This window comes from Idiotropiscis lumnitzeri, chromosome 14 (assembly GCF_059441095.1).
Source record: "Idiotropiscis lumnitzeri isolate Australia: NSW breed Sydney's pygmy pipehorse chromosome 14, RoL_Ilum_1.0, whole genome shotgun sequence".
Lineage (NCBI taxonomy): Eukaryota > Metazoa > Chordata > Actinopteri > Syngnathiformes > Syngnathidae > Idiotropiscis > Idiotropiscis lumnitzeri.
Window position 1 is genome coordinate 6,197,550 of NC_142404.1, and position 19,259 is coordinate 6,216,808.

At 40.6% G+C, this 19,259-nt stretch overlaps 1 long non-coding RNA gene across 2 annotated transcripts in view; it reads left to right on the forward strand.

Annotated features, from left to right (window-relative positions):
* Positions 1-17,468, forward strand: part of LOC148323237 (uncharacterized) — a 33,924-nt gene extending 16,456 nt beyond the window's left edge. The window contains exons 5-7 of one of the 2 annotated variants that reach the window (XR_015846534.1): positions 5,341-5,514; positions 15,792-15,862; positions 17,408-17,468. This is a non-coding gene — a long non-coding RNA (uncharacterized LOC148323237). Of the gene's footprint in view, positions 1-5,340; positions 5,515-15,791; positions 15,863-17,407 lie in introns of those variants that run through there. The other variant, XR_015846535.1, reaches the window with a different exon arrangement.
* The last annotated feature ends 1,791 nt before the right edge of the window (positions 17,469-19,259 follow it).

Here is a 19,259-nt window from a genome sequence, read left to right on the forward strand (position 1 = left end):
TCAGTTATGCTTCAACAACGATATATATATATATATTTATATATATATATATATATATATACATATTGTTGTTGTAGCATAAGTCTTTTTTAAATTTATTTTATTTATTTATTTTTTTATCTATTATTAATTCCCTTTTAATGGCACTTTGACTTCATAATGCGCCAAACATTTTCAATGGGAGACAGGTCTGGACTGCTGGCAGGTCAGTCTTGTACTCACACTCTTTTATGCTATCTTTTATTTATTATAATATGGCTTGACATTGTCTATAAACAGCTAATGTTTCTGAAAAACATGTTTCTTGGAAGACAGCGTGTGTTGTTCCAAAACCTGTGAGTCTCTTTTAGCATGTGCAATTTCCCAATGCCAGGGGCATTAACACGTAGACTTTCTGCTGATTAAAATCCAGATTGCTCTTTTCCTCTATGGCCCAGAGGACGCGACATCCATGATTTTCAACAATTTGAAACGTGGACTCGTCAGACCACAGCACCCGTTTCCATCTTAGATGAGTTTGGGCTCAGAGAAGCCAGCGTCGCTTGAGGGTGTTTTGTATGGCTTTCCCTTGGCATGCTAGACTTTTAACTGGCATTTGGAGATTGTCGCATAGAGCTCTTGCTAACTGCTGGTGGTTTTCTGTGTATTACTGAGCCCGAGTTGGCAAGCTCATACACAAAGATTCTCTGAATCGTTTGATGATATTAGGGACCATAGATGATGAAAACTCAAAATTCCTTGCAACCGTATGCTGAAAAACATGTTCGACCTTTTGCTCACACATTTGTTCACAAAGGGGTGACCTTTGCCCCATTCTTGCTTATGAACAAGTGCGCCTTTGGGTGAATGCTCCATTTATAGCCAATCATGCCACTCACCTGTTTCCAATTAACCTGTTCACCAGTGGAATGTTCCGGGTTTTTATTTAGCATTCCTCAACCAGTCTTTTATGGACTCTGTGCCAGTTTTTTGGGGGGGAAATATGTTGGAGGCATAAAATTCTAAATGCGAGAATATTTCCTCAAAAAATAAAAACAAAACACAATCATGTTATTAAGTTTGAAAATTGAATATCATATCTTTGTAATGTAATCAATAGAATATGTTGAAAAGGAATTGTCTTCTGTTTTCATTTATGTTTTACACAACGTCCCAACTTTATTGGAATAGAACCTCGTTTATTTCATCGCGTCACAGCACTTTACATAAAGGCATAAGTACGTTACAATAAGCACACTAACATGCCTAGCACTGAATCAATAAATGAATGAATGAATAATATGTGTACTTGCATATTTACATGCAAAGGTCCATTCATATACACTTTTTTTTTTAAATATAATTTTAACGATACATACATAGCATGTAGCACATTCCTAACCCTATTCATTTGTTTTCTTTTTAAGGGATCAACCTATTTTTAAATAATATGAATTTGTATTCTTATATTTGAGTGCATTAATACCACGCGTGGTTTACTAGAGCTTATGTTTGTCCTTTCATAAATGCTGCAGCTTTCCATCCCCCACTCTTCATAATCATTTGGATACATGAAATGCATGCGTGCAATTGTGTCAAATGTCCCGATTAATGGTTATCATATTCGAAGATAAGCGTATAACACTCTGGGCTGCTCTGTTTGCGTTGTTCGATTGTTTAGACAACCATAACATCAGTGCTATTTTCATTAGCAGGTCTATGGCTTTTCAATTTACTGTATGTTAATTATAACATTTTTGTTTTACAGTAACCTCACGAATGAACAAAAAGCAAGAACGTTTTTCCCCTTGAATGGAGAATCTGCCAAACTGTGATAATTCCACTCTGAAACAAAAAAAACAAAAATCATATATATTCTTTGAGGTTGGCGGTGGAGTTGCTATGCTAAAAAACAAATCAACTTTAGCACCACTAAAATTCTCTTTACCATAATAAATGAAAAGCAGGTATTCTGAAAAAAAGTAAAAATGTTCACAAGTTAGTGTTATTTTGTTCCAAATCCTACTAACTGCTGGTGACAGAATGCTGAATAATGAGGGACCGAAGACAGCGTTTATGTGACTCCTGATGTTTTTTGGCAGCTCTGGAGTCATTTGAGCCACTGCGGTCTTGACTCATCTCCCGTTCGAGCGCTGCCTGCTGCCACAGCTCAGGCTCAGCCTGTCGGACCCGACGCCGAGCAACATGCAAACACAAACCCGTTCATTCATCGGATCGACACGCGACAGGCCGTGATTCACGCACACCCACTCGCTCGATGTCCTCAAATCGTGCCAACGCTGCGCCGGAGGCTGAGGCTTTTTGCCAAAATGGGATCACTGTCGAGTCCCTACCACAGAGTCTTTGAAGTCCACATGACACCCCGCATTGTAGCTCTTTGTGCGTACTGCACATAACTGTAAATGGTACCAAAACAGAACATCTGTACCCTAATACTTTTGGGCACCCTTCTGCGTGCATGTGAGAAGCTCGCCAGAAAATATGGTACTAATGCTGAATCTTCAGGACAAAATTGTTTCTTATAGAAATACATTTGCATAACACACCTTATAATTTAAAACATTTTTTTTTATCTCTATACCTCACACCGCTTCTTAGATATTATTTTCCCCCTGGTAACGTGATATGGGAACTGCGGTTGAGAGCAAATGATAACGCGACCAAATAACTGCTGATGTCGATCAAAAGATGAAATTTTGAACAAGGCAACAAGACATCCTTTTGTTTGCCGAACTGTTTTTGCCGATTGCGGCACATCACTTTCAAAAAACATTTTGAAAACACGTATTAGTGACCAGCCATTGCCAATTATTTGCATGCTGTGCACCGCTACAGAATTAATTTCTACAAAATTACTATCACATTTGAAGATGAAAGGCTAGGATTACAGGAAATATTTCATTCTTGCACCCTGTACAACATCAATGTCATTTAAAGATGACGCCGGAAATGTTTTCTCCTTCAAACCCTGGTTTAGACGAATAGTAATAAAAAAGGGGAAAACAAAGTTTGCAAACTTTGTCTTGATCAGGCCAGAATTAGGTTCAAACCAGCCATAGGCTTTGTTCAGACTACAATTACGCACAAATAGAACCAACCCTGCAACCCCCCCTCCTCCTCCAAAACTAAGATCACATTTAAAGATGAAGGGACAGAAATGATGATTGAGACAAGTTGCCACACCCATCGAAATTATTTTGCATCCTGGTTTATCGAGGTGGAGACCAATCCAAGACTTTGCTTAGACCAAGCCAGATGAGGTTTAGAACAACCCGAGACTAAATTGGACCAGATTCCTTCTGTTCTGTGCTGAGTAGCTTGAAGATGATGCTTGCTTGGGTGCTCAAACGACTTCAGGATTGTATTATTGGGAGACAGTGGTGACGGGCGCGTGTTTGGGAGGAGGGGCCGCAAACATTATGTCACAGTGTTGTTATTCTTGGCGACGACGAGGTTTTAAGATCAGTGGTGCTACACATTGGGTCGGGACCTCCGCAGCCTTATGAGGTCATCATAGCCAGGGTGGGAAACAAGAAAAAAATAATAGTAATAAATAAATTAATATCTGTCAGTTGGGAGAGGTGTAAACATTCGGATGGGTTTGATAGCTCAGGATTTGTTCTTTTAGCAGGAAGAGAATTGTGGCTATTTGGGTCAAATGTCCTGGGAAGTGAGTCAGGGAGTGTATTTAAAAGTTATGAATGAAGCCCGACAAAGGCAAAGTGTGTATGTGTGGCAATGTGTGTGTAACATGGGTGCAGCAGCGTTGCCTTTGATGAGTCAGTCTTTATGAGTAAGCGACCAGCTATGTCATTCCTGGAGGTTTGAAACTCCCACCCTCCGCCCTGAACCCCCAAGAGTCAGCGAGTGGGTGGGGAAGGGCGGGTTAAGGGTGTGGTGAGGGTCCGCACTATTCGATAGGTGGGGTTGGCAGCGATGGCGTGCGTGGTTGTAGAATGGCAGGAAGTAGGTGAAGGCAGGCAGAGGATGGGGGCGCCACACCAGAGGCGAGGACCAAGGTTATTCTCAGGTCAACACATGGCAGGGACCTCCGGCTGTGTTCTTAGCGACTTCCTATGCAGGCTCTGCCGTCTTTTAATGATGTCACTCCTTCTATCTCGCATCACGTAAGAAGAGAAGCTATTTTTTTTTTATTTTTATTTAGCATCATGATGTAAAACAAATTATGAAACTACAATTGAATCTTTGTGGAGGAGTATGGCGTGGACCCAAGAAAAGTTACAGAATTTGGGGCGGGCTGTGATAATATCCTAGTAGCCTTCATCATTTTCATAAAACTTTGTGGAGTCACGTTGCAGTGCTGGCAGTAAGACTATATACTGTAAACTATATTTGTGAGTTTGAACAACTGCAGCATTCTATGTAGCAACATTGGATTGATAAATATTTCATATCCAAGCACAATGCACTGTAGACATGTGCTGTATCATAACTAGACCGAGGATACCCATTCATAAATTGATGGTATCTCAGTAATCCAAATGACAAAATTCATCTTTTGGCCTTGGTAGAGGTCTCAAGTAAAGACTGTTCTAGTGGCTGAAGACCCCGGCCTATGAGGTTGCCCTCCACCCTTCAGGTCCATTTCCACAGGCGTCCAAACTCTTTTGCCGGGGGTTTCCTGACGATATACACACACAAGCACACCCCATTTACCCCCTCCCCTCTCCGTCCTCCTTCCTTCGTCTTCCCTCCTCTCTTTTTTTTCTCAATGGATGTCCTCTCTCTAACCTCATTTGAGTGCAGTGTAACAGGACACTCCCCTTGGTCCCCCCCCTTTTTTTTTTCATTTGAAGAGCCACGCTATAAAGAGAGTGCTGCTGCACTGATCTCGAGTATGTGTGTGAGAGTGTGTGTTGGGGGGCCGAGCGAGGGAGATAGAGAGGAAACATGTGATTGCGCTAGTTTGCCTGGTGGAGTTTTAACGGCTGCTATGTCTCCAGAGCGCTGGGAAAGCACCTTTCGCCTAGAGGGACACACACATGCACATACACACCCCCTCACGCACACCCCCACACACACATATACATATATATATATATATATATATATATATATATATATATATATATATGTGTGTATGTGTGTGTGTGTGTGTGTGTGTCACTGTGAGCCTGTTACTGATTACGCTTAGAAGAATGCAACAGCAGGAATAAAAGGCGGACGAGTGAAGATTTTTTTTTTTTTTTTTTTTGAAAGCGAGAGTGTGTGATTTGTCCAAGCGAGGATGTGGGTGAGAACTTGTTACCCAATCGCGTCTTTCCTCTCTCTCTCTTTTTCTCTCTCCTCCTCCTCCTCTCTCGCCCACTGATGGACCAGGCAAAAGTTTAAAGAGTGACGCCGGAATCCCGCTCGGAGGCAGACGAGCACTGGACAGCGCCGGGACCGTACGGAATGGAAGACTCTCGGAGGAGACGAATTGGAGAGGAGGAGGGGAGGAGGGATGGGGGGGTCCCCCCTTCATTCCGAAAGTAGCCAAGAGGAAGAAGCTCGGTAAGTAAAGAAAAAAAAGCTGGGGAGGGGGTTGAAAAGTTCCCATGAGAGGAGAGTGCATGCTGCTGTTGATGGCTATCATATGTTCTAAGTTAAGCTTTAACGTTGAGAGCTGGGATCTCCAAACTAAGGGTCGGGGACCAGACATGGTTCACCGGTCATTTTTTTCACGGGTTGTCATTATAGTTTAGAGCCACTCAAGTTCTTTTGGGATTCTTGCCGGTCATATGACCGGTATAACGCGTGACATTGAGCGTGAGAGTTGATTCCGACTTTCGACGCCACAGTTGGAGGTGCCGCTTCCTCTCTCAACATGCTGAACAGCCCCCATCCCACACCCTCCCCCTCTCTCATTCTTCTCTTCATTTGACACACATAGCGCTCATTCTGCTCGGCGGCAGTGGCGGCATGAATGAACCGTCTGGAGTAGGAGGCGGGAGGGAGGAGGGGTTGTCATATCGCAGAGCTCGGACTCTTTATGAATGGACGCCGCACATGATTGGCTGTGCCAAGTTTTGACGTGCATGTGTATGGCTTTTATTTTTGTGAGGGGCAGTGGGGGGTTTTGTCACCAGCTGACCACCACTGTGTGTCTATTTATGTGTGCGCGTGTTCTCTCATGTTGTTCTTGCATGCGTCTCGCACTCGTGAGTCCAACAACTCCCACAAACATTCAATTTGCATGTCTCTTTGGAATGTCTGTATTGCTTCACTTCAGGTGATCGTTGGAATTAGCGCAACCTGCTGAATTCCGCAAATTGCATTGTCATGTGTGTGATGTGTTGTCCAAGCACTTTGATAAGAGTACGCGTCAATGGAAATTCGCGGCAAGATGCTTCGGGGGAATCTCGATGAGATTAGAGAGGAATCTGTCCCCCAGTCCCTCCACCAACTCACCCCCCTCCCCCCAAGCCTTATCAACACTGCCTTATGGAATGAACCCTGCCCTGTCCTACTTGGCAGGAAGCAGGCCTGACGCCTTCCTGCAGCCACACATTCAGGGAGGAGGGGTGTGGAAAATATCAATTAATACAGTTGGATTATTTGGGCGGAATGGGTCTAAAAATTCCACACACACACAGAAAAAAAAGATCTTACAGCAGCAAACGAGACCACTGACAAATGACTATAATGCGTTAAGTGATGCAGTATTTGCTCATTCCATTAGTTCCTCATATTGACGAAAAACTTTGAATCCAGTGCGACATCTATTCGAATATCCTTGGAGTGGGAAACCTGCGGCCAAAAATGGCCCACCACGTAATTCTAAAATCAATAAAACCACACAAAAAAAAAATCCCCAAACTTGCATGAATATATAGAGTAGTTGCATCGTATTAATTTCATGAATTTATTATGGCCTACCGAGGATTTAAATGCAAAAAAATTCCTAAAAAAAAAAAACAAAAAATGATCAAATGGTAATATACTGTAAAAAAACAAACATTTGTCATAGAGAACATGATTAACTAAGTAATAAAATATGTATTTTATTTCAAAATGTGGTCACAGAATGATATTTTTGTTTTTACTTTTATTAATATGTGTTCATATTAATCAGGCATGTCGTTAAAGGACACTCCCTCTAGAAATATAGTGGCCTGGGTCATTTAGTTCCTCAAGTGTTGATGGGTGGAGGTGAGTGGGGGTACTTATCCACAATGTATTAGAATAACATTAAACAATGTGTATGTATATCATATTTAGTTAAAAAGAAAGTAAAAATGACTGTCATGGTGAAAGAATTATGGCATACTGAGTGGAACAAATAAATGGCACGAAAATAATGTGGAGTGACCAAACATCACAGCCTACTGGAACACATTCTCCACATCGGATCATATTTAATACTTCAATTCGGTGCACTTTAATTTACTGGGTGACTGCATAGTATATTTTGTAGAGTACATTCTTATTCTAAAAAGACTATATTTGTTCCCAAAATTTTCTTTCTGGGATCAAATAAAGCAAAATTTAGAGTAAAATGTACCCTATGGAATTTATCGTGTTTACGCACCTTGGTGGGTGCTACTGTTTTGCTTAGCAACCAAATTCAAATGCTTTTAAGACTGAAGACATTTGACACTAAACAGAGGTCGTCCACAAAAAAATAGGACCAGGCTGAAAATATAAAAAGAGATTTTTCTGAAGACATCCGCACTGTCTTATCGTTTTGTTTTAATTACAGCATTGTTAAACATATGCGCTTTGCTATGTTGACTTTGAGTCATTGCATTTCAACAATCAAGCCATAATTTACCTGTGGCAGCCTTTCATTTGACCCACATTTTTGCTCTCATTGACACACAGATGCACGCACACGCACGCGCACACGCGCACTCACTGAACGCTGTCACAGAGGTCACGTCTTCCTGACATGCCAAAAACGTTTTTTTTTTAGTTTTTTTTTTCCAAAGTGAAGTTATGCAAGTAAAAGTGCACTCAGCAGTTGAACAATGTCAACTATACGAGCGCTCATTCCTTCCTTCGTTACTTTCCCTCACTTCGCTGGCTGCGTGACGCCTCGCTTGTTTATACAGCAACAAGGCAGCGCCGCCGTTCTCAGGCTGGAGTTAAGAGCTTGAAGGCAACGTCACGGTTACACTTTGTGTGTGCATGTGTACGTGAGCGCGCGTGCATGTGTGCACACATGCACACACACCTGGCCCGGTTCCTCCTATACTCATATATGGGCATAGCTTCCCCTACCTGGGCCCCACTCTGAATTCCAATAAGTGGTGCGTTCAAGTGTGTGTGTGCGCGCGCGTGGGGGGGGTGTGTGTCGGTGTGTGTCCATGGCAGATGCACGTCATGGAAAAGTAGGATGAATGGGCGGCCTGTTCTTAAGGTGTTCCTTTTGTTTTCTGAAGGTAATCAGTGAACGGCATGACTCAGCCAGGTTGATTATTCAAAGTGGAAGCATGTCAGCCTGGATCGAGCACTCACCTAGATAGCATATAAAATGACCGTAACCAAACTGCTGATCAGGTTCACAGTGGAATGGGGCATACCTGACATTTCCGTTTCACCAGCAGAATAGACGGACTAGTATTTAAAAAAATCTGAATTAAACAGTAGAAAAATTGAAATTCTTGGACGCAGAATGAAATACTTGCAAAACACTGCATTATTGCCTTGAAATACAAGATTATTTGATCTCTGACCAGGCTCCTATCTCAAATCATCTTTCCCCCACAGATAAATGGAAATGCTATTAATCGTTCAGTTCCCAACAAAAAAAAAAAAAAAACAACTTCCTTTTAATGTTTATATTCAAATGAAAAATTGCACTCAAAGCTGTATGAAAACACAACAATATTAGTTGCTTTTTCACATCTCTGAGAAACACGGAAATGCAGCGGATATTACTCTTCCACTGCAAGGAAACCAATGTGAATTGATAGTTGCCCGATGTGAAATTTGCTGGCACCATCTAACAGTGGGAGTCTAAAGTGCACTCGTGCCTCACATTTTTGCTCGTATCTCAAGACAGAAGATCAGCACAGAGATGGCTTGTATCTCCAAAAACTCAGTCAATCCACAAAGTCAAGTCAAACCCAGTCAAGACCCTTGTATCTCAAGGCACCACTGTAAAATTAATATGCATAATCAAATCAGACAACAGAAGTAAAAGCGCTATTAAATCTTACATATCATTTAGTCGTCGAATGGCGTATTTTGTTGACCAGTTTTCCAGATCGCATATTCGGTAGATTCAGTCTGCTTGCACTTCAGTCACATTGGTAGACGTCCAAACGATATTTAATTTTATCCACAAATGCTGGGATATTCAAGCCATGTATATCTTAATTGGATAGCCTGCCAAAAAAATAAATAAACAAATCTAAATTAGCTCACTTGACCAAAGTAGGGTCAAACCAGCTTGAAATGCAAGTGAAGAAGTTACTCTGATGAATCAAATTTGTCAATCCGAACAAATTTAAACACATTCCTTTATTGCAACATGTAATCTAACTCAATACGGTTTACCCCAAAAATGCCATTCCAAGGAGCCAAAATGGAACTCAGCTGCCCATGACACATATTTTGAATTGACTATCGTCCCATATTTGGTGGGGACAGCACAGTTAGCCAAGCTGACACCAGAAACATTTGTCACTCAAGACGACACAAAACTTTTGTGGAAAGTCGAGCAAAAATATGAGTGATCATGACGTCGGATTGTATTCGTCTTTTGCCCCGACAATTAACCAGGGATGAGCAAACGTGATTTTGCACTGATATTGGCTGAGTTTAAAGGCTTTCTCAAGCCTCATTAGCATTCTGAAAGATTGTTTCCCAAGATTTTTTTTTTTACTTGCTGAAGTTAAAAGTTGTAGACCTGTTGACTTTAAATCACATGAAATTAAACTGTCCGTGCCTCAGATTCAAATATAACTTTTATGCTGTTTTAAACGTATTCATGAGTATCATTGTAGCGTTCCATAAATATTCATTTGAAAAAAAAAATATTAAAACGGCAATCTATTGTATTACTGATGGGTGCTTGGGTTTTATTATAGTGGTACTTGGACCATTAGTAATTTTTTTTGTTAATGTTTAAATAAGACTATTTTATTGTAGGTCCACATTGAAGAACGTACATGTTTGTCGTGTCATATATTGGCTAAGACACTCACATTGTTGCTGTAGTCCTTACACGCTTATTACACAAAAGTCAAGAAAACCAAGTGCAGTTGGAAAAGGCTTAAAGACATTCATCTTGTTGCAGCTCAACTAAAATATTTATGTTAAGACATGTCCCTTGACGCAGATTGGTTAAGTCCATGATGTTGTCATGAGTATCTTATAAGACATTTACGTTGAAGACACTCAATGTTTTCATAACTCACCTAAAACATTGACGTTGTACGTTGTAAAAAAAAATCTAGTCTAGCCAATGTTCGGTGAAGATTTTGCATACACATTGAATGAATCCTGACAAACTCTGACGTAAACATTTTTCAACCTTGGCCAACAGTCCCAACTGTTCACCCCTCAGTGGGATAGGGGGTAGCTCAAATTAAAAAAAAAATGTTGTCGCAGCCCAGCAAAGAAATCTATGTGGTGGAAATTCGACTGTAATGTTTGTGTTGTCGTTGTTCTACTGAAACATTGTCGTTGTCGTAGCTTGACTAATACATATACATTAAAGAGGCTGCATATTTTTATCAAACATTTACTTTGTTGAATCTCTATTAAGAAATTCACGTTGTTGTAGCTCCAATTTAAAAATTACATTGAAGACATTCGCTTTGTCGTAGCCTCGCTAAGAAAACCATGTCGAGGTCACTCAACTAAGACATTTGCGTTGTCGTAGTTGTCATTGCTTGACATTTACGCGAAATACATTCTCCTTGGCTTTGCTCAGTTCAGGCAATTTGTTTGTTACAGCTCGACTGAATCAATTATGTAGGGAAATGTTCTTTGTTGTCATAACGTAACTAAGTTGTTGTGGCTCGAAAACATTCAATTTGTTGAAGTTGAACTGAAATCCTCATGTTGAGAATATTCATATTGACGTCGCTCAACTACACCATTTACATTGTTGTATCTCCACAAAAGCAAATGCCTCGGCGTACCTCAATTGAGAAAATCATGTTGTTGTAGCCTGACTAAAACATTTACATTAAAGACATTCACATTGTCATAGCTTGAAGATAATCGAGGTGTCATAGCGCATCTAACATATTTATCTCGACGTAGCTCACCAAAGGTTCACGTGCTGTTCACGACTGAGACATTCGCGTTGTGCTTGTGCGGAACTAGACCTCGGTCATGGTTCGACTTAAGTGTCCATGTCAACTTCGTGACTGTCCCGGGTCCTCTATGGTGCATTTATCAGTGTGGTGTTAGCATTCCGGGTGGAGGCAGGTCAGGCATGGGCAGCCCAGGTTATGGTGCTGCAAACAGAGCGTGCCTTATAGCATGATAGCCTCTACACTGCCTTGTGTTGGGCCTAATGAAGCAGATTTATGGCTGCCGGGGTGCACTGCTGGTCGGGGCGCAAAATACCGTGACCTCCGAAAAGGACTTTCTTGTGGCTGCGAATATGTCCTTCGCTCGTCTCAGCGTGGTTCTATCCCTGCTCCCGCCTTCCCGCAACTTCTTTTCACATTTGCCAGGCCTTAAGCAGCATAAAGCAGCTTAAGCCAGAAGTTTGCTTTTCCTTGGTCAATGTGCCAGTTCCTTCCCATCAGTCCAGCCCCCTGGAAGGGCCCAGAGAGGGGTGTCTGTGGGCCGGGGCTCCCTCTCGAGACTCTCCTTGGCTCTGGGCTGATGTGAGACTCTCAAACCCACCACTTGGAGCCATTCTGCGTTGAGTTTTACAGCGAGGCATTTAAAGTGAGCGTCACGAGAAAGAAGGAAAACAGACTTCACCAACCTGTGTGGCAACGGCCATCTGCTTGATCGACTATTCTGGGATAGCAAAAAACCTTTGGACGCCAAACAGAAAAGGACTCTGTAATCCTTCTTCCGCCAGTCAGCTTCTAGTGGACCTGAATATCTAATCGCTGATATATCTGATTGGCTGCTGGCCTGGTGGCAATCCTTGAAAGCACTTTGTAGAATTGACTCAGTTAACCAACATTAACGCTGACATTTGTGTCATCGTGTCACACCCGGATACATTTTCATCTCCAAGTATAACCTGTTCTGCTGACTGTCCACGAGTGTATATTCTTTGGCTTTGTTTAATAATCTGAGCCTTGGGATGCATAAACTGTGCAGTAAATCTTATCAAGCGTTATAAGCACAAAAGAAACGACACACTGTCTTCTGTCATTACTATCTCGTCCAAACGCTACACTTAAAACTCATCATTTTACTGACAGCCAATTTTAGATTATAGACAGAAACTGTTTTATTAAAAACATAAATGCATTTTTGTCATTTCAGTCAAAAATTAAAATGACATCTGTGTCCGTTTAAACAGGCAATTTGCATCCACTTCCAATTTGTTAAAACATTTTTTTCAAACTACATTTGCTTTACATGTTTATGTAAATATTCGATACCCCCTACAGATAGTAACGTGTGTCATAAATATACTTTGGGGCACAGTAGTAATACATTCTTGTCCTTCTAGAAACAATCCACATTTACCGACTCCAGAGGCTTTAATTAATGGACACGATGTACTTTACCCCAAAATAAAGTTTCATGTCTTTTGTTATAAATGGTCTAGTTCAGAGTGCTTGCTAATTTGATGTGTTACATCTCACTGGGTTTTTCTGCCTCGCCCTCCAGAGCATCTGCAACTTTGGTTACTATAAGTAAACTACATTTTTGTAGTGCAGGTGGTCTTGCATTTGCATGTTGTTACTTTCATAAATATAATACCAGCATTGGAGAATCACTTGAATGGTGGTAGAAATTAATTTAACAGATTATAATCACTATCATTTAAAAAAAATATTTTAATAGCACCCTCGTCACTAAGGCGGGCATCCACCTGGGAGAGAACATCCACTTCAACCGCGCCCCGTCCCCCCACGCCCTGATTCCCCCTGTTGATGTAAACATATTAGGTGCACGTTGATCGGCTATCAATATTAGATTTTATGTACATGTTGGAGGGGAGTCCTGCTGAAATAAAGAGGACATAAACTTTGAGAAAGGTCACATACTGAATGAGATTTTTGGAGGGTTATATGGAACTGCTGCCAGAAGGTGATTCGGCGAACTGGCAGTCAGGACTCTTAGCTCAGCATTTAGTGCTCTGCATTCCTAAACCGGCAGCGCAGGTTCACTCTCCAAGTTGGTTACTTTTGGATTTCTGCAATATCAGGCACAGCATACTCAGGTGTGTGCTATGACCTCCCTGAATTTGATGCAAATGAGGGATAGGATTGTCTGGGAAAAGTCAACTTCCATTACTCAGCGGCGCGCAAAAGCACTAATGCCATTACGTCCAATTCTAATGGCAAAACGTCGAGTAAATTACCAAAAGGAAGAAAACTGCACCCATGCGCACAGTTCGACTGCAATTTTTACTACACTGAAAAAAAGTTTTTGTTGAATTTATTTGACTTGATTTTGTCCAGTGGTTGCACAAAGCAAAAGCATATGGATCCAGTTAATGTTTTAAGTCACCTTTCCCTTCAGAAAAATATCTGCAATCCTTAATTCAGATGATTTTATTTTGTGTTGCCCCTTTTTTTTCAGTATACTTCATCTTCATCAATAATATTTTTAAATTGTCATTACATCCCTCCAGTTGTCTTCAGCGAGTCATAGTTAGTGATAGAAATGGGAGCTAAGAACATTAATTGAAAAACTGAAAAAATAACAATTAAGCTCTCAAGTAAAAGTAGGGACATTCTAGTGGTTGCCATTATCTAACGCGTTTAGCATTTAATAGAATGACATATGAGATTATTGTAACGCCTCTGTGTCTTCTCGTGGTGTCTCCCCATTGTCAGCCATTCGTTTGAACAGCAGAATGCTTTGGAGATGAAGTGTACCACATGCAGTTGAAAGAAAGGGAATGCATCCACACCCAGCTCACAAATCCTACAGACCCACCCACGCACACACATGCGCACACACACTAACCAGTGTCGCTTGTAACAAAAATGCAACGTACGTTTGCACACACACATTCTTGTCCAGTGGTCACCCCCTACTTTGAGGCTTAGGCAGGGTAATGATTCACTTCCTCTTTGCTCCCCCCACATTGTGCTCGTGTGCGTGTGTGTGCGTGCGTGCATGCGTGTGTTTGCAGCAGTTGCAGTTGTCACTGTCAAAAGTGTGTGTGCGTGTGTGTGCAAATGTGGATGTGGTCAGACCCAGTCATCTTCCAGGCAGCTCAGAGGAAACCCACATCAACTGCCATTCACCACACTCTAGGAATAGACTTGCCCAGTGCAGGCAGGAATGGAATGGCATGCCTGGCCCCGCCCCTCCCGGTGTATAACTTGCAGTGCATCACAAAAGCTCTTCGTATTATTTTGATCGTCTCATGTTGCTTATTGATGTTGACACTTTTTTTAAAAACAGCCTGCGTTGGAATATCGTCGGTGTCCAAATTAAATCAGCAGTTTTTTTCTACCAGATAAAATACATCTGAATGTTTCTATTGTAAATCTCAAAATGTTCCTTTCTTCTTTTTTCCCCATTGCATATTGGCCTTAATTCAAGAAATTCGGGTTTCACAAAAACTAAATGGACAGTTGTTGCCTAGCATAAAAATATCCATGGGCTGTATTTTTTATTTTTTTTTAACATTTGTTTTCCAGGAAAAATAGTGTGTAATTCAAATTAGATTTTTTTTTTCTAAATCGACAAAGAGATTTACAAATAAAATTCGATTATTAGTCTCCCAGTTTTACAGCAGTAAAGAAATGCTGACATTATAAGGACATAACAATAAGAATGCTTTATTTTCTATTTTTGTTACTTTCATTTTATTCTATTTAAAAACCAAGTATACATCTACTTTTACTTGTCTACACCACACATATTGTGTTTTTAAATTTGTGATAAAACAAAAATGTTTTCTGACAAAGTGGTGAATTAGTTTTAGAACAGAATAAGCTTATATTATTCCTGTAAAAAAAAAATTGCAGAAAAGTAGGCAGTATTATATATATATATTTATATATATATATATATATATATCCTCTATTCCCCCTGTTGAACCTTGACCTTGGCCCACTATCGCAACTCCACTCGGCACTTCCAGTGGAAAAAAACGGGATTCTTTCATGTGCCGCCACTGCAGAGGTGTCAGCATCACCAAAGCATGGAAAGAAAAGTCCGAGATAAGACGTAGCTAAGAGATTAGACCCTTTATCGCTCTCATTCCTGAGAGCAAACTCAACCTTGACGATCTGGTAGAGTTAATATCACACCTGAACCTGTAACGCTGACGATATCTTTAACACAACAACAGTGTAATGCATATTTTCTTCTGCTTCATATTCTATTGGTCCATATTTTGTGATTTTTTTTCGCATTGAAAAACTTGACAAAAACAATGGGGGCAAGGGGAAACAATATTTGGAGCAATTACAAACAATTTTGAATGCAATATGATAGCCCTGCAATGAGCAAATGGTTTTACGGAAGTGTGTTTTATTTTTATTAAACCTTTATATAAGAATGTAAAAGCCCACTTGAGACAAAACATCACTTTTACATCGGCAACCAGACCTCTCACAGGTCCACCGACCTGCACTCATCAGCAAAATTACCAACACTGTGCACAATTTGCCTCTAAAAGTTCGTGTGCTGACCGATTTTTTTGTTTGTTTGTTTTTGTTTTGTTTCAGGTCAACATGGTCACGGTCTTCCTCAGAAGTTCCATTCAAATAAACCATTCTGGACACAGCCTTTATGAGAGGTAAATATTCAACTGTGACCTCCTTTTGTACTTTATGAAAAATAGTTGTTGTTGCTTCAAATGTATTTTTCTTTTTATTCATTATGCACATTAATAAGTACAAAGGTGTTTTGGAAGTTTTTGAGTAGCATTGCTGCTTATTAGGAACCACATCTTCCAAATTTTGTGAATTTATTTATTTATTTATCTTTTATCCAAAACCTGAAGGCACATTTTTTTTTCATTGCGTGCCAACCTTTGTTAAAAAGTATGTATCGTTTTATTTCTTTTTTAATGATACTATAAAGACAAATTATGTTTTTATACTAAAAACAAAAATATTTCAGGGCACTTTTTAAAGATAAGTGACACAATAGTTGCCAACCTGTATAGCCTTGCTATTCAGAACAAAGCAAGTATCCCGTCATTTTTTGGGGGGATTAATTTTGATCTAAAACATTTAAAAATAAATAAATAAATAAATAAATACAATTTTGGGGATACATGGTTTTCATTGCATAGAATTAATTAATCAATAGACAACTGCCTTCTTAAACAGATTGTATCTACAAAACATTGACCTTTTTCCATACAACAAAGACAAATGTTGTTGTTCAAAGGGTTAAAATATAACATAATAATAATAATAATAAGAATAATAATATAAAAATAAATGAGCTCCTCAGAATTTTGTGTTATTTTTTCATCCAGAACATGAAGAAAAGAAAATTATTAAATAAAGTGTTTTTTAAGAGCATGGTTTTGGTTGCATAGTTTCGCAATAAAGAAATAACCCTTTACTTTCCAATAAGAAGCATGCACAGTGTAGCCCAATCTATTATTATTATTATTATTAGTAGTAGTAGTAGTAGTAGTATTTGTATTATTCATCTTTTTTTTCTTCTTTTCTAATGCTGCATGTCTTCGAGTAGTGCTCAGTGCTGCCCGGCACTTAGTGGTACCAAGTATTGCTTCACTGATCTTGAAAGTCATCCTTGCATGTAAAACCGTTATAAGAAACCCACCAAAATCAACGCCAAAGTGGAAGTTCCCAGAGAAATTAGTGTAAAAGCACTCAAAAACCAGCGACGAGTGAAGGTCCACTGTTGAAGGCGTTCGCTTGGCTTCTTATGGCATTCCATATCAGCCTTGAAAGCTTTTTCAGAGATTCTTACATTTAGCATTAGCGTGGCACAAAAGTGCAGCGTGACAATGACAACGTGACCGAGGGAGAGCCTTAATGGCTGGAATGTGTCGTTCGGGGAGAAGGCCGGTACATTTCGTCCATAATAAAATCAAGTCAAGTGACCGTCAGCTGGCCGCCATCTATTTGATCAACGTGGCGGTCGCGAGCTCTCAGGTATGCGGCATTGGGCTCCTCACCTACGTGCACGTACGTCTACGTGGGTGATATTTTATCAAGAGCGGCTCAGTGCTTCCATTATGTGTCGTAGCTAGCGTGGCCTCGGGGCTAATGGGAAAGAATGACAGGAATCTGCGACTGATAAAGCCATGCTTGGAGATGTTCGTCAGCGGATAATCTCCCATATCCTTCCCTTCCCTCAGGCTTCGCTCCATGACTTGTATTCAAGAGATGTTCCGTGCTCTTCTCCTGCAGACGGACTCACCCCTGGATCCATTTGCGCACGGCAGCCTTCACTTGCTCAGTAGGCAGTGTAGATCCTGTGTAGCAATCAGCAGCTACATCTGGCTACTGGGTCTCTGGCGGCTCGGCCTACTACCCGCTACGTTCCACGCCCATTGGTCGCTCGGCGCGTTCCGAGCCTCCCGATTGGCCGCGCCACTTGAGAGGTGGGGGGAGGCTTCATCCTGTGACCCCCGCAGACAGAATGTTCTCTGTCACAACTCCACAAGGGGCCCTTGTCAAGGCTTTTGTCCTTTTCCACCATCCTTCTTTAAAGGCTTCCTGTTTGGCCTCCACAAGCTCATCGATTTGCTTTGTCCTGAACCTGGCATACAATGTAGATTTCTGTGTGCTACAATTCTACAGCTACATTGTCTGCTGGGTTTCTGGCTAGCAATATAATCAGCGACCGATTCATGAACCTCAATAATATCCCAGATGTGCTGGAGGTAAGCTCTCTATGATGTAACAAAATCAAGATTTTCTCCAATAAAAGGAAACTATTGCACATTAATTGTGGCTGCTGGTTTCATTTGTTCAAGTCAAGGTCTTTCTCTCAATCATTCATTGATCATTAAGAATCATTTGATTGTGTGGAATTTAGACATTAATTAAGTGGACTACGGCTTGGTTTATACTTGACACGCCCGCGAGGTTCGCAAAATGCCCACATTTTCTGCATCGCGTACCTATGAAAATTCGCAATGGTCTGCATGGAAAAACATGAAAAGCAAACAGTTTTCTACTTCCTGATTCTTTGTTTTCCATTGTTTTGTTCAATGTATGTAGACTGTTCACCTCAACTGTGGTTTTCAATAGTTTATTGAAAGACACAATATAGAATTATTTTCTACATTTATTGTGATGAAGTGTTGTTCATATGCCATTGACACTCTTAAGTGCCTGGGAGAATAAACTAAACAGTGGGGACAAGCCAAGCAGCATAAAGGCTGCAAAAGTCCAGCCGGATTCCTCCCGTCTCATTACCGCGTGGAACGTACAATGCGTCAAGTATAAAGTAAGTTTATTTAGCAAGGTGCTCAGAATTTTCAATAAGAAATGGATTCATCTAAAAAATGAATTGATTCTTAATTTTCTCTTTAATTTATCAAGGGAATTGCAAACAACATGATCGAAGAATTTGACCAGCCGTAGTCAAGAATTTGTTCGATTATCCGGAATTGATGGTCCGTTAATCATGCTCTACATTTTGGCTCAACTACTTTTTGGGCTAAAGAGTGACAACGTGACATGAGCTGTGGGGAAACTGAGCTACATCCTCTCAGCATTATCCTGCTCAAGCAACATGGCTGTGGAAATAGGAGGCCCAAATATCCAGAGAGAAATTCTCCTGTCCCTTCAAAAAGTTATGGTTGGTTTCAAGGATTTTGTGTGATGCAATGAATACAAAACCCACAACAACATGCTGCAGCTGTAACAACGTGCTTTACAGTCCATCTAACACAAAATAATAAAAAAACAGATATTTTAGTGTCATTTTTACCCCGCCAAACTTCGGAAATGCTTTGCTCCCTTCTTGCTCCAGCCAATCACAATGAGCCAGGCGGGAACATCACAGATAATGTCGCCATTGACAGAAAATAAGTTTTCAAGTGACTCGTTTACTATGTGTAAACCATGGCAGATGCTACAGTGGAGACAACGGTGTGCATTTTGCAGTCTGAAGAGGCACAACACCCCTGGCGACAAATCCACGCCTAAAAATGTCAACATTTCACACGACAAGAATTCCACTGCTAACTTGATGAACCT